Source organism: Diabrotica undecimpunctata, chromosome 1 (assembly GCF_040954645.1).
Source record: "Diabrotica undecimpunctata isolate CICGRU chromosome 1, icDiaUnde3, whole genome shotgun sequence".
NCBI classification, from domain to species: Eukaryota; Metazoa; Arthropoda; class Insecta; order Coleoptera; family Chrysomelidae; genus Diabrotica; species Diabrotica undecimpunctata.
Genome location: NC_092803.1, coordinates 176,938,239 through 176,952,059, shown reverse-complemented (window position 1 = coordinate 176,952,059; position 13,821 = coordinate 176,938,239). Strand labels below are relative to the sequence as shown.

General features: G+C 33.7%; 1 protein-coding gene across 2 annotated transcripts in view; it reads right to left on the bottom strand.

Annotated features, from left to right (window-relative positions):
• Positions 1-11,827, bottom strand: part of gus (splA/ryanodine receptor domain and SOCS box containing gustavus) — a 180,256-nt gene extending 168,429 nt beyond the window's left edge. The window contains exon 1 of one of the 2 annotated variants that reach the window (XM_072520628.1): positions 11,661-11,827. The gene's annotated coding sequence lies outside the window, so the exon portion shown is untranslated. Of the gene's footprint in view, positions 1-5,536; positions 5,568-11,660 lie in introns of those variants that run through there. The other variant, XM_072520629.1, reaches the window with a different exon arrangement.
• Between the last annotated feature and the right edge of the window lie 1,994 nt (positions 11,828-13,821).

Below are 13,821 nucleotides of genomic sequence, written 5' to 3'. Positions count from 1 at the left end.
CTGATCAAAACATACAGGGCTCTGAAATACTTACCGGTGAGAGACATAGTATATCTAACCAACATAGTAAATGCGATTCTAAAATATAGGCTCTTCCGAAGATTCCGAAGCCAAGAAAGGACAGCAAGTTCCCACAAAACTTCAGACCGATAAGCTTACTTCCAGCAATCCTCCAAGCAGAAACAGACAGACAGGAATAATTCCAGAAACACAGTTTGGATTTCGATCAAAACACTTCTGCGAGCTACTCAGCTTTCCTGAAAGTAAGCAAAGCCTTCGATAGAGTCTGGCTTAAAGGGCTAATTTACAAAATGAGAGGCTATGGATACAGCGGGGCAATGACGAGACTGATCTCTTCATGCTTGGGCAACCGGAGTTTCAGAGTTCGAATAGGAAGTCCTTCCGAACTCGGAAGCCCGGAGGCTGGAGTACCACAGGGAGCAGTCCTGTCACCACTACTGTATACAGTATACACCGCCGATGTTCCAAGATCACCTGAAACTCTACTCAGTCTTGATGCCGACGACAAGGCGATAGCGGCCAAACATAGAGATGTAGATATAGCAGTAAACAACCTGCAAACAGCGTTAGACAACATCGAAGAATGGAGTATACAATGGAAAATCGCCGTAAACTCCGAAAAAACGCAAGCGATGCACTTCAAAAAGAGACATTATCAGCCAGTACAGTAAACGCCACAGTAGAATAAGCCAACATGGCAAAAGCGTCAATAAGAGGACTCACAGGAGGAAGAACCAAACTAAGAACTAAAACAAAGATGAGATTAATAAATAGCATCATATTAATTGGTCAATTTTATCGAAACAAAAAAAGAACGATTCAAAAATTAAATAAGCAAAAATCTGAGAAAACAATATTTTTTAAATCAAAATCAACCAGACTAAACAAAACATACTTAAATCATTATTTTTAATTAATTATAATTATTTATACACGGAACAAACCAGTTGCTTGCTGATTAATATTAAAATAAAGTTTTTTTGTGATATTTTTGAATGGTATATAACATTAGATACTACAAGTATTTGGGTTCACTATATACTAAACCTGTGGGTTCTTCAATTTTTCCTATTTTACTGAACTTTGTACTTGATGATCTAATATGTGATCGTTTACAAATGTTGGATTTTCAAATCACTTTTAGTAAATGCTATATACATCATACACCAAGTGGCGAATTTCGAAGTGGTAGACAGATTTGTACACTTGGGCTCCCTGATAACCAACAATAGCGATTGCTCCTCAGAAATCAAACGTAGGCTAGCAATGGCCCGGACCGCAACAGCTAAACTGATTAAAATATGGAAAGACCGAACAATAACAAGGACTACTAAGCTCAGGTTGGTCAATGCCCTTATTTTTCCCATTGCTACTACGAAGCCTTCGAAATGTGGGTCTATAGAAGAATTCTATGAGTGTCCTGGACAGGATATAGAACCAACCAACCAACCACTGCCAATTCTGGAAGAACTTCATATAAAAGGCTATTAAAAAAAGTAAAACGAGCATAGCTAATTTGCTTTGGCCACATAGCTAGAAGAACGGGCACCATGGAACTATTGGTAGTAGAAGGAAAGGTAGAAGGCCGAAAACCAAGAAGAATATCTCCAACAAGATAGGCAGACCAAATGAAAACTCTGGTGGGAAAATCCCTACATGAAGCCGGCACAGGATCGCAGCCAATAATATTTAGAGTGTCACCACGCTCTGACAAGGGCTCAAGGAATGAGGAGGTAGATATAGATCATCTAATTATACCATTATCACCTGATAAGGTCTCAGGTACCTTGTCGGTGTTTAACAGATTCGATCCTCACTTTACAGTTTACCTGTCAACTAGAGAATAACAATAGCACTCCTTATAACAATTTCCTTAAATTATCGAATCACTTAGTTTACCTCAAACCATTCTCATGAAACAAAAGAGTGCTGACAGAAGTGACTACTTTTTATAGCGCGTTAGTCCTGTATGGGTTAATTAAATTTTATGTCTGCTTATTACTGATTTGTTAATATTTTTTTATAATGACACCACACACTGAAGTTCTTTAAAATTTAAAACGTCTTCTACAGCAGGATATATTATTTCCGAATCTGATCGACGTCTGACCGAAACAAATATCAAAAATTTGGTATTTTGTTTAAAAAATTTATCGCAGATGTATTATTATACTATATAAAGTTTGCTTTATCGCAATTCGATACAAAAAACCTCATTAAGTGCATATATTATTTACAGCATGGATAAAACTCATTAAATCGAAATTTTTATGACTTACATGATGACACATTTTATATAAAACTATCATCGAACCAATTTGGCATGAGCCACAGTTTTTTTGCAATAAATGAAAACAGACCAGATATAAAAATATATAATTTAATACTTAACGTTAAAAAAATCATGCCACGCTTATACTTGAAATTTAACTAAGCAATTAATAACTAGTAATCATAATAATAAAAAATTAATTATTTAACATTCTGTTAAACAAACTTCATACATAATAAAAAATTTGTAAATTTGATTTTAAGATTATGACCTTTACAAAACGCCATCTTTAAATCCATCTCTTTGTTCTGACTTAAGAGTGGCGGAACACTTTTTGAGCTATTATAAATTTTTTGAGAAAGATACTACACAAATAGATTAAAGCAACTATAATAGACATATGAGTATATTTTGTATCTCGATGTCTCAGTGTTAAAATATTTAAATTATGAGAAATGACGTCCAGTGAGTACCTAAACCAAAGTAATAAAATTTTCTAAAAAACTGTCAAGTATGATGTGAGATTTATAGAAATAAACCAATGACTGTAATAATATCAGAATGATCATAAAGGTTCAAGATATTGCTTGGTTGAACTAAACAGAGAGACTATACTCTAGCAAACAAAAAATGAAATTAGTCATCCAAAATCACGCGTCGTAACTGGTCGAAAATAGTCGAAATCACGTATCAATCATGAATTCTCGGAAATTTTGAATTCTACCATTTTCGGCACTTAAGAAAATATGTTTATTTGCTGGTCACTTTACATTGTAACTAGCGACAGACTTTGCAAGAAAAACTAAAAAGATAGAATTCCCGAATGCGGCCGAAAATGTTTTAGATTATATTGATATAATAGATGTTCGTTTGAAACACTCCATTTTAACGTTTTCTATTGCTTTTAATTATTTTTTCTTAGTATACCATAACTTAAATAAAAATAAAATCTCCGCTACTGACACGCTTCTTTGTAAAACTCACAGGGACAGCTAAATGATGTGATAAACTTGAGTGATCACGCGTATGACTCATTTTATTTTTGATACTCATTTTTCACACAACCTTTCTCTGGCATTCGAGTGATGTGACCTAACCACCTGACTCTCTGTGCTTCGACTTTTTGTACAATTAGGGGTTTTCCATACATCTCCATTACATCTTTATTTTTGTTCTTCGCCAGTTTCCCTCCGCCGTCCTAATACGACCAAAAATCTTCCGAAACAACTTCCTTTCGCAGACTTCGATTTTCATTTCATCTTTCTTATTCATAGTCCAGTTCTCAAAGGCATACACTGCCACTGGCCGAATGACTGTTTCATATATTCTAATTTTTGTTGCCCTACATACATTTTTTTGCTTTTAGAATATTGTTTAATGGGCCCATTGCTCTACTTCCTTTTAACAGTCTCTTCTTCTTCATTTACATACAACCCAAATTTTCTGGCTTCATCTTCAAAGTTCTTAAAAATGTATTCGAGTTTTTTTTTGTTCTTGTTAAGAGGACTACATCATCTGTGTACGCTATACATTGCTGTTTATAGTGAAAAATGGTACCCGTAGTTTGGATCTTACTTTCTCTCATTATTGCCTCCAAGACAAAGTTAAACAGATCAGTATAAAGTGGGTCCCCTTGTCTTAATCCTCTTGTAACCGAAAACAAATTTGACATACTTCCTTCTATGACCACTCTATTGTTTGTACTTGTTAGCGACATTTTCAATAATTTTATCAACTTTTTTGATATTCCTAAATTTTGTAGAGCTTTATATAACTTTTCCCGATCGATAGAGTCATACGCCTGTTTATACACCAAAATACACCATTGCGCAAGACAACCACCAAATTTTATTCGAACCAACACATGTATTAGATTCAAAGAGGCTATGCACATCCAAAAGCACCCTAACAACTATAATTCGTAAAGAAGAGGATCTGCATCTAAACAAGATGTGAATCTCAGCGCTACAAAATACAAACCTTCTCCCGATAGATCGTAGATCCTTCAGCAACATTTTGATGATGTCCGTTACAGTTGCAGATGAAACGTCAGCGAGAAACAATCTCAGATCTCGGTCTATAAGAGCCGCTAAGAAAATTTGCCAAAAACTTTTAAAATTCTCTCATATTTGTTTAACTCAGTCACTTCTTCTTCTTCTTTTCGTAGCACTACAATCCGGGGTGGGTTTTGGCTGACTGCGCAACTTGCTTCCATCTTGAACGGTCGTCCATAATAGTTGGGTCAGTGGGCAGACCCATTGTTCTTAGATCTGACCATATATTGTCTCTCCATCGCATTCGTGGACGTCCTAAGGGTCTTCTTCCTGTGGGGGCTTCCTCCCATATTAATTTTTCAAGGCGGTTATTAGGGAGTCTATGGACATGGCCAGCCCATCTAAGACGTTGGGATTTAATCTCTTGGACTATATCGCTCGCTCTATACATCTGCTTGACCTCAGTATTTGTTCTCATTCGGTATTGGTTGCTATTAAGGTCGTGATAAGGCCCAAAGATTCTTCTGAGGATTTTCCTCTCAAAACATCTAAGTTTTCTTTCAGTTTCTTTGGTCAGGGTCCACATCTCACACCCATACATGAGCACCGGTCTAATCACCGTTTTATATATTCTAATCTTTGATGTTCGTGTTAGGGTTTTAGATTTAGCTCAGTCACTGTAATAGATTAACATTTCTAGGACTTTAAAACTTGTTTTATAATTCGTTTTTAATTGAAATCAATTATTTATTGGGAGACAAAAATCAGTAATTGTTTTAAACAAGAATAATAAAAAAAACAAGGAGTAGAATTTGAACTCACACAAGTGTAATCATTTTCCACTGGTACATTCACAGATAAACTTCTACTCCTTTACATAGTATATATATTTACTTTCTGTGGCATCCAAAGTAAACACTGAATCATATCTTATCACTAGCAAGGTAATTTGAATACAATTTAAGTATATTTCCGTTTTTTTATCAGTCAGTAAACCAACTGCAACGGTTTTACATTGTAACCTCGGGGAAAATAACAAGAAAAATTTGGTATTGTTAGTTGTTGAAATTTTTCCTGTATATTTTCCAGCATTTGCATTGGGGTTAGTGGTTATACAATAGGCTCTAAATCTATGTCAGTACTTTCACAAAACACTCTGGTATACAGTTTTAATCAGACTCATGCTTAATAAGACAGTTTTAATATAATTTTCCTAAGCAATATGCAGTATTATGCATCTATAACTTACAGTTGATTGTTTCTCTGTATTTCTTCTTCATTCCAGGGTTTCGGTATTTCTTCATTATTTTTCTACATTTTTTCCACTTCGCTCTTCGTTTCAACTTCACTTCTTTGTGTATCAAGTTCTGTAATGCCTTTATCATTGTAATACCCCCAATATTTAGTCTCTTCTAATACTTAGAAAGAATAAAGTATACAACAAAATAATTAGTTTAATTTTTATTTTGAAAACTATTTCAGAAGTGAAAATCGTGCTTTAAAATTAATATTTTGGTTAATTTCCATAGAATATAGTAGTTAATATAAAAATGCCACAAGTACATAGCTTCAGAACCATATAAATTTATTAAAAACAACACTCAAGAATAATAGCAACAAAAATAAATTATCAAATTACTCTACAAGAACAACAGGAGTTTCGGACTGGAAAATTTTTCACGTTTGCGTTTTAATAGTAAGGCAAATTAAAGATTGAGTTTGGCGTAGGAAGAATTGAAGAAATTGATTTAGTAAAGACTATAGAGAATATGTAAAAAAATCGTAACGGTGGTGAAGCTGGAGAGAGAATTGTTGCAACCAACTGCTTATGAAACTCGACCGTAGCCGCTGCCAAGCCCGGTTGAGAAAGGAGGAAGGTTAGGTCGTCGGGTTAGCTCCCCGGCACCTGGAAAATAAAAATATAAGCTAACACGCCCAATAAAAAGCCTTTGATACCGGTCTGTCCGTTTGTTAACGGAAACGAATTCAGCTGCGAAAACGGACAATGAATTTAGAATGTTGGAATGTATAGAGTATAAACAATAAATAAACTAAAATAATAGAAAGAATAATATGTTCATTACTAAAGCAGAGTAAATAAAGACCATAGAGACAAAAGAGCAGAGCCTGTAACAATAATAAAAAATTTAATAAATATGTCATAGATTGGACAGTCACAAATGAAAGAATAATCAGGGTAGGCATAAAAATAAATGGAAAAGATATAGTGATAATAAAAGTATATGCCCCCTCCGATGACAGTAAAAGGGGGAAAAATCAGTTCGAACAAATTCTGCAAGAAACACTTAAAAATGTAAACAGTCGGAAAGAAATTATCTTTATCCGAGACAATACAAGTACTGAAAGAAAAGATAGTAACAAAATAGTACGAGATTATAGTATTAGTATATTATAGTAGTCTCGTAAAACGAGACTGATTGAATTATCTGACCAGAATTCGTTAAGAATATCATGGTTTCTTTAGACATAAAGAGATATGTATATAAATATTCATATATAAAACCAGTTCTCAATCAAAAATCAATAAAACACTATGTATGAGAATGTGAGAATAGAGAATGTACCTAATAGATCTAATGGGAGATCAAGAATATACTTAAGAAATAATGATCAAAACAGTCTAATAAAAGAAAATGTAATGAAGATGAAAACATAAAATCAAGAACAGATAAACTAAAAGACGAGTCGATCTCTTTTTTTATAAATTAAGACTATCGTCAAAAACGAAACTTATGCAAGGAATAACAAATGAAGAACGATATGAAAACATGAAAACTCAAATACACGTAGCAGCAGAAGAAGCCATTGGAAGGGAAAATAACGAAAAAATCTTATTGGTGGACAACAAAGATAGAAAACCAAATAAAAGAAACGAAGAAAGCTGACCAAAAGTGGCTGACCACAAGAGATCAAGAATACAGAAGAGAATACAGAAGGCAGGGTTTCAAAACCATTTAAAACCAACAGAGAACTGCGCCAGGGAGATGCGCTATCATGCACGCTGTTCAACCTAGCGTTAGAAAAAGTTATGAGAGATTCGGGAATCAACTTAAAAGGTACGATATATACCCGTAGTATACAAATAATGGCATACGCTGATGATATCGTCATAATTGGAAGAACCCAAAATGAAGCAGTGGAGGCTTTCACACGTATCAAAAATGCCGCAGAAAACATCGGACTTCTGATTAACATCCAGAAAACTAAATATATGCCGGCCATATCAAGAATTCAACAAAATAACTTAGAGGTGCAACACGAAACGATAGAAATGGTAGAAGAATTCTGCTACTTAGGATCACTGGTAGACTACAAAAATAACACATCCAACGAGATAAAAAAAAGAATATGCGTGGCTAACCGCTGTTATTTTGGCCTGGGCCCTCAACTAAGAGCGAGAAGTATGTCAATAGCAACAAAGTGCAAACTTTATAAAACAATAATACGCCCAGTGCTCACATACGGATCGGAAACATGGGCAATGACGACCCGAGATGAAGAGTTACTGCGAGTCTTTGAAAGAAAAGTATTGAGGACCATATATGGCGGAGTAAACGAACAGGGTCTGTGGAGAAGGCGATATAACTTTGAACTCTATAGACTTTTTGGTGATGCAGATATTGTGAAGACCATCAAAATAAACCGCCTAAGGTGGGTGGGCCACGTTATGCGGATGGATGAGAGTGATCCCACTAAAATAACTATGCTAAACAGGCCGGTCGGAAGAAGAAGAAGGGGGCGACCTAAACTCAGATATCTGGACGATGTACAGGAAGATCTGAGGGAGATTGGAGTGAGGGGCTGGAGAAGACAGACACTCGATAGGGAAGGATGGAAGAATGTTTTGAAGCAGGCCAAGGCTCACGAAGGGCTGTAGCGCCAACTGATGATGATACAGAAGGCAAACTTATGAAAAAAAAAGAAATAAAGAGCAGAAAAAACAATTTTGGCAAAAAAATGTAAAGATATAGATAGCTTAATGGGAAGCTCAAAAGCAAGGGAGGCATGAAAAATGTTGAGAAACTTTAGACAGAATACCCATGAAAGAGTAAAGATAGAACCAATACAAATGGACGAGTGGGTAAAATATTACTTTGAGTTATTACAAGAAAAAATCCCCAATTTATGATAAGAAACAAACAACCACAAGTTGCGGATATATAGAGAAGTAAAAAGGTTATGTACATTGTTTACTTGGTGTTCTAAAATTTTAATATTTTTCGTAAATTATTGTTTAAACATTGTTTGTGCTATACTATTATATCCTAATCATTGCGAGTTGCCTAAAAATAAAAAAAAAAATTTGGTATATTTTCAAATTTAGTGGTAAATTATAAAATATCTAAAACTAACCTTAACATGCAAGCCAAATGTTTTAAGTGTTCTGTAAACTGCATTTTTAAAGAGCCTAAGAACTTCGGTGAAGTGTTTGGTTACCCATGTGATTTTTGCAAGCGGGTGATGTGCAGGAGCTGCGCTGGAATTAGTTCAACGGAGATAAGATGTTTATTGTTGGCTACCAGAATCATGTCTTACTTCTGTAAGGATTGTGTACCTGGGATTATGAACGCCCTAAACCTAAAAAATCGTGTCAGTGCACTTGAAAACACTTTAAGTGAAGTGAAAATTGCCAGCACCCAGAATATTATTGAATTAGAGAAGGACATTGGTAAGATTTGGTAACAAGTTTTGAAACAATGTGTGATGATCTAAAAAAAGATCTTAGGATTATTAAAGAATCTACCACAGGCAACAAATCAGTAAGTAGTGCTGAAAATGATAACATTCAAAATTGTGCAGATGTGAAAGGTACCGATGCAGTTTTTGAGGAAATACAGGACAGGTCCTGGAGAGCCAAAAATATTATTATATATAATGTACCTGAAAACCATTCCAGTGAATCTAACATCCGTGCTGAACACGATAGAACAGCACCTTTAAAGCATTTAATGATTCAGCAATAGTTATCTCATGTTTAAAACATCGTCTTAATAATGGTGTTACAGTTTAGTGTCCGCATCACTCTCCAGCAAATGTTATTTGTACTTGCATAAGGGAAAGATGTAAATCAAAGCAAGCAGTGTGTTATAAGAACTATTTAGAGAATATTCAAGCAAACCCCACTCTTTTACTTTACGCCATTAGTTTTACTTTTTGCAGATGACTTAAAGTTATGTAGATGTATAATGTATATGTAGACATACATATACTGCAAAAGGATATTGACAGGTTATGGGACTGGAGTATACAGAATAATCTTACATTAAATATATTGATAAATGCTTTTACATCAGTTATTTTAGGGGGAATAAACAATATGACTCATTATGAATAATGTTAACTTAAGTTATAAAAATCAAGTTAGAGACCTGGGTACCACTTTTAATGAAAGGATTAATTTCAATGACCATATTTCACAGATTACATTGAAAGGTCTTAGACTTCTTGGATTTACATTATGAAACTGTAGTGAGTTCCCAATTGATGTAACGAAAGTTGAGTATTGTTCTCCTGTACTCTCTTAACTAGAATATGGCACGCTAGTCTGGTCTTCTATGTATGACCAGTATATCAATCCCATTTAGAAAGTTCAGAATAAGTTTCTTAAGTATTGCGGTTACAAAAAAGTAATTTTAGATAAATTAAATGTAACAACACTTTATAACAGATGAATTCAGTTTGATTCTGTATTTATTTATAAATTATTAAATAACTTAATTCAATCGGAACTTTTAAATAAAATAAGGTTCAATATTGCACAGCATAGACTAAGATCTTTTGAACTTTTTCATATAAATTTTCATGCTACCAATTATGCCTGCAATAATCCATTTGATAGGGCCGTAAGATTTTTAAATAGTCACTGTGATGTAGATCCTTTTAATTTAAGTTTAAAACAATTTAAAACCATAATTTATAGTAAATTCTAGAATTATTTCTAAGTATAGTATTTTAGAGTGTAGTTATAAGATAAATTAGATTAAAAAATATAATGTTATTATAATGCTGTAATGGGGTGATCCCGTCTATTTGATAAATAAAAAGAAATAAAAAAAAATTAATATGAGTATCTGCACAGAGACAGATGGAAAGAGCTGAGGGAGACCTATGTCCAGCAGTGGACACATACAGGTTGATGATGGTGATCTCCACTAAAAAACAGAAAACAGTAGTAGGTAATCAGCAAAGAACTAACCAGAAATTGATGGCATAAGTATTGAACAAGTAAAACAGGTAAAAGATGGAGTGACAACCTCCCATAGAGGTATCAATCCGCCAATGAACAAGCAGAATTGTTTATAAAGAGCAATAATGGAAATCTTCAGTAATTGAAAGAATAACTAGCTCTTCAGAACCTACTTTTGAAATCATTAAAGTTTTCTATTTGAGTTTTGTATAACTTTGAAAAAATATGTAGCAATCTAGTCTCCTCCTTTTAATTGATTAAAAAATTATTAATCTAGTCTCCCCCAGAAATTATTACAATTATTATGATATTGTAATGTATAAAACATTTTGGAAACTAATAAACAGGGCTTAATGTGTAGGTAATCAGGCACTTATTCAAATTTTAAGAACCTCAAAGTTTTAAACAAATATTGAGTTTTAATAATAATGTAGAAGATGAAAATAAATTCATTTAATTAAAACTGAAATTCTATAACATGGATTATAGCCAAATGAATAATTATTTTAGTGACCCTCAATTTGCTTAGGAATGTTTATTTTCGAGCAAAATATTATTAATACTGTATTTTGTTGTATGTTTATAATATCATAAATAAATTTAACAAGATAAACTCCACTTATTTGTGAGAACAGACAATTTTAACAAATTGACCTTGTGAGATTTATGGATATTTTATTCACATCAAATTTACTCAAAAATATGTATAAAATAATGAAAACTATTATGTCTTTTAAAATAATATGTTAAAATACTTTTTAATTAGTTTTACTAGGTTAGTTGATATTCCTGTTTTAATAAATCATTCAGGGATCACTTCAAAACACTAGCAATAAAGGTGCTTGTCTTCAAAAAATGTTACTTATATACAATAAATGAATGTACAATTCGTCCGTTTATCCATATTTAGCATTAAAAATAATATCTATTTCATCTAAGAATAAATCACACTTTGTGGTAGGGATTTCTACATCCTCAAGGTTTTGAGCATTTTTCATTCTAAAATTTTATATAAATTGCAAAGCTAGATACATAAAATGCATCTGCTTCATACATTTACCTTCTTTAGAATCAAAGCAAACTAGATTGACCAAATAATCGGTTTAACAATAGTTTTAATTTTGGCTAAAATTATTTATAAAATATGCCCAAATTAAATACTCACATAAATATCTCCCACGCATCAACTGAGCACTAAATTCACGATAATATTAAACAATTTCGTGCACTGTTTTTGGAATGCATGATTTTATTTAAATCTTATTATTTGTTATCCGAAAAATGTACATTAACCCCACATAAATAAATAAACAAACTGGGATGGGGAGATGGCACTGAAAAGTGACATTAACAATGACGTGATTGGAGCGTTGACAGTATTGACAGGAAGTTAATGGTTGATTCGCATGTAATAAGCCTAGTTAATGATTGGTCTGATTAGTATATAGTTTGCCGCCTTTCAATTCAAATTATGTACATAAAACTGTTGTTATAGTTTATTATATCAAATATAGTTTAACTCTGATATAAATGTGTGTTATAGCGATTCATCTTTCCGTTTTTCTTCGATTTTTTTATCATTGACAGGTATTTGCTTTCTAAGACCAGGCTCATTAATCTTCAAAATGGTTCTTTCTACATGATGTGATTAATCTTTGTTTTGAATCAAACATGTTGCACACATTCGAAGCTCAAGTCAATGACAAAAACGATACTGTATGAATGAAATTCGAGCTCATGTTCTGATAAAATTAATTTTTAGAAACCTTCAGTAACCACTAATTTATCAAAAATAAGTTATTAACTACAAATACTTACTGGGAATGATCTGTGAGCTTTTGGAAGGAGTCTGGTAGATTTTGGAAGTTATGCCGAGAAGTAGGTCTCACTGATTACGCTACAAAGATCGCGCTTTATGTTGTTTATTTGAAACAAGCTGGTTTTTGATAGTCGAGATTCCACTAAGCACCAATTGTCTGGTAATCAAAATGGGGGTGAGCACAGTAGCCAAGGACTAAATTTTTTCTGTTGTCATTGAACCGTCCTAGGTTTGTGCTGTTACTCGTGACTTAATATTCAGTTTGAAGCAATGAAGATGTAACTAGGATGATATTTATTGGATAATGAAACATACTGAGAGCTTGGCGATAAAAAAATAGCATTCCTCTCACTACGTGGTGGAGGACGGTGAAAACTTCTTAGTTAATTTGCTTCCTCTTCTCAGAAGAAATTAAGTAGATAATTCCTTACGAAGAGCAACGAAGGTATTGTTTATTGCTTGCTCCCAGGGTAACGGTAATATTATGATGAGTGGCTAAATATTCCAGAAAATTTCTCTTGAATATGTTTTCCAAACAGAAATATTTGGCGTTGTGGCTGTAATATACTTACAGAAAAGAAGTAGTAATATATACAGCACTAGCAAACCGCAGAACCAACTCCGTCTGCGTACAGAACTATAGTACTAAATTAAAGAAAGTTAAGAATATCAGAGAATTAAAGTATTCTTGATATCATATTAAACCAGGATCGCAAATACCAAATGAAACGGCGCCCAAAGCAGTACACTGCCGTTGGTAAGACCAGAAACAGCAACGAATTTATTAAAGAGCAACTAAAAGTAGTACCGATACTGTTGGTAGGTAGGGGAAGCATAGGAACGAAAAGGAAGCAGTCTAATCGGCTCGTTACTGATTACTTTGTGCGTGGAACTTATCTATGCCAAGCAGTACGACTCAATGATCTACACAGTTGACTCTAAAGTACAAAACCAGGTTGGTTCTGCTGTCACGAATACCAACGAAATTATAGCTACTTACCGTCTTTCATCTTACTGTAGCACCTATTCACTATCTTCCACCCTAATTCTATCTATCAAGAATATTTACTCCCAAAATCTACTATCCACAACGCATGCCATCAATTAAAAAATAAGAACGTATTGATTAACATCCTTTGGACTCATTACATTACATGTGGATTATCTTCTTCTTGTAGTGCCTATCCGTTTCGGATGTTGAAGACCATCGTAACAACCTGTATTTTGCAAACTGCTGTTTTGAAAAGATTTGTGGTTGATTTGTTGAACCACGTACGTAGATTCAGCCAGGAAATTCTTTCTGGCTGAATCCATTAGTAACGTTGTCTGTATAGGATATATTCAGGATTCGACGATAAAGCTCCATTTCGAAGGCCTTAATTTTCTTGCAGATAGCGTCTGTGAGAGTCCACGACTCAACTCCGTACAACAGTATAGGAAAGATGTGGATTATACAGGAAATAAAAATGCGGACCAAGCGACTAAAGAGGCATTCCAATCTGATATT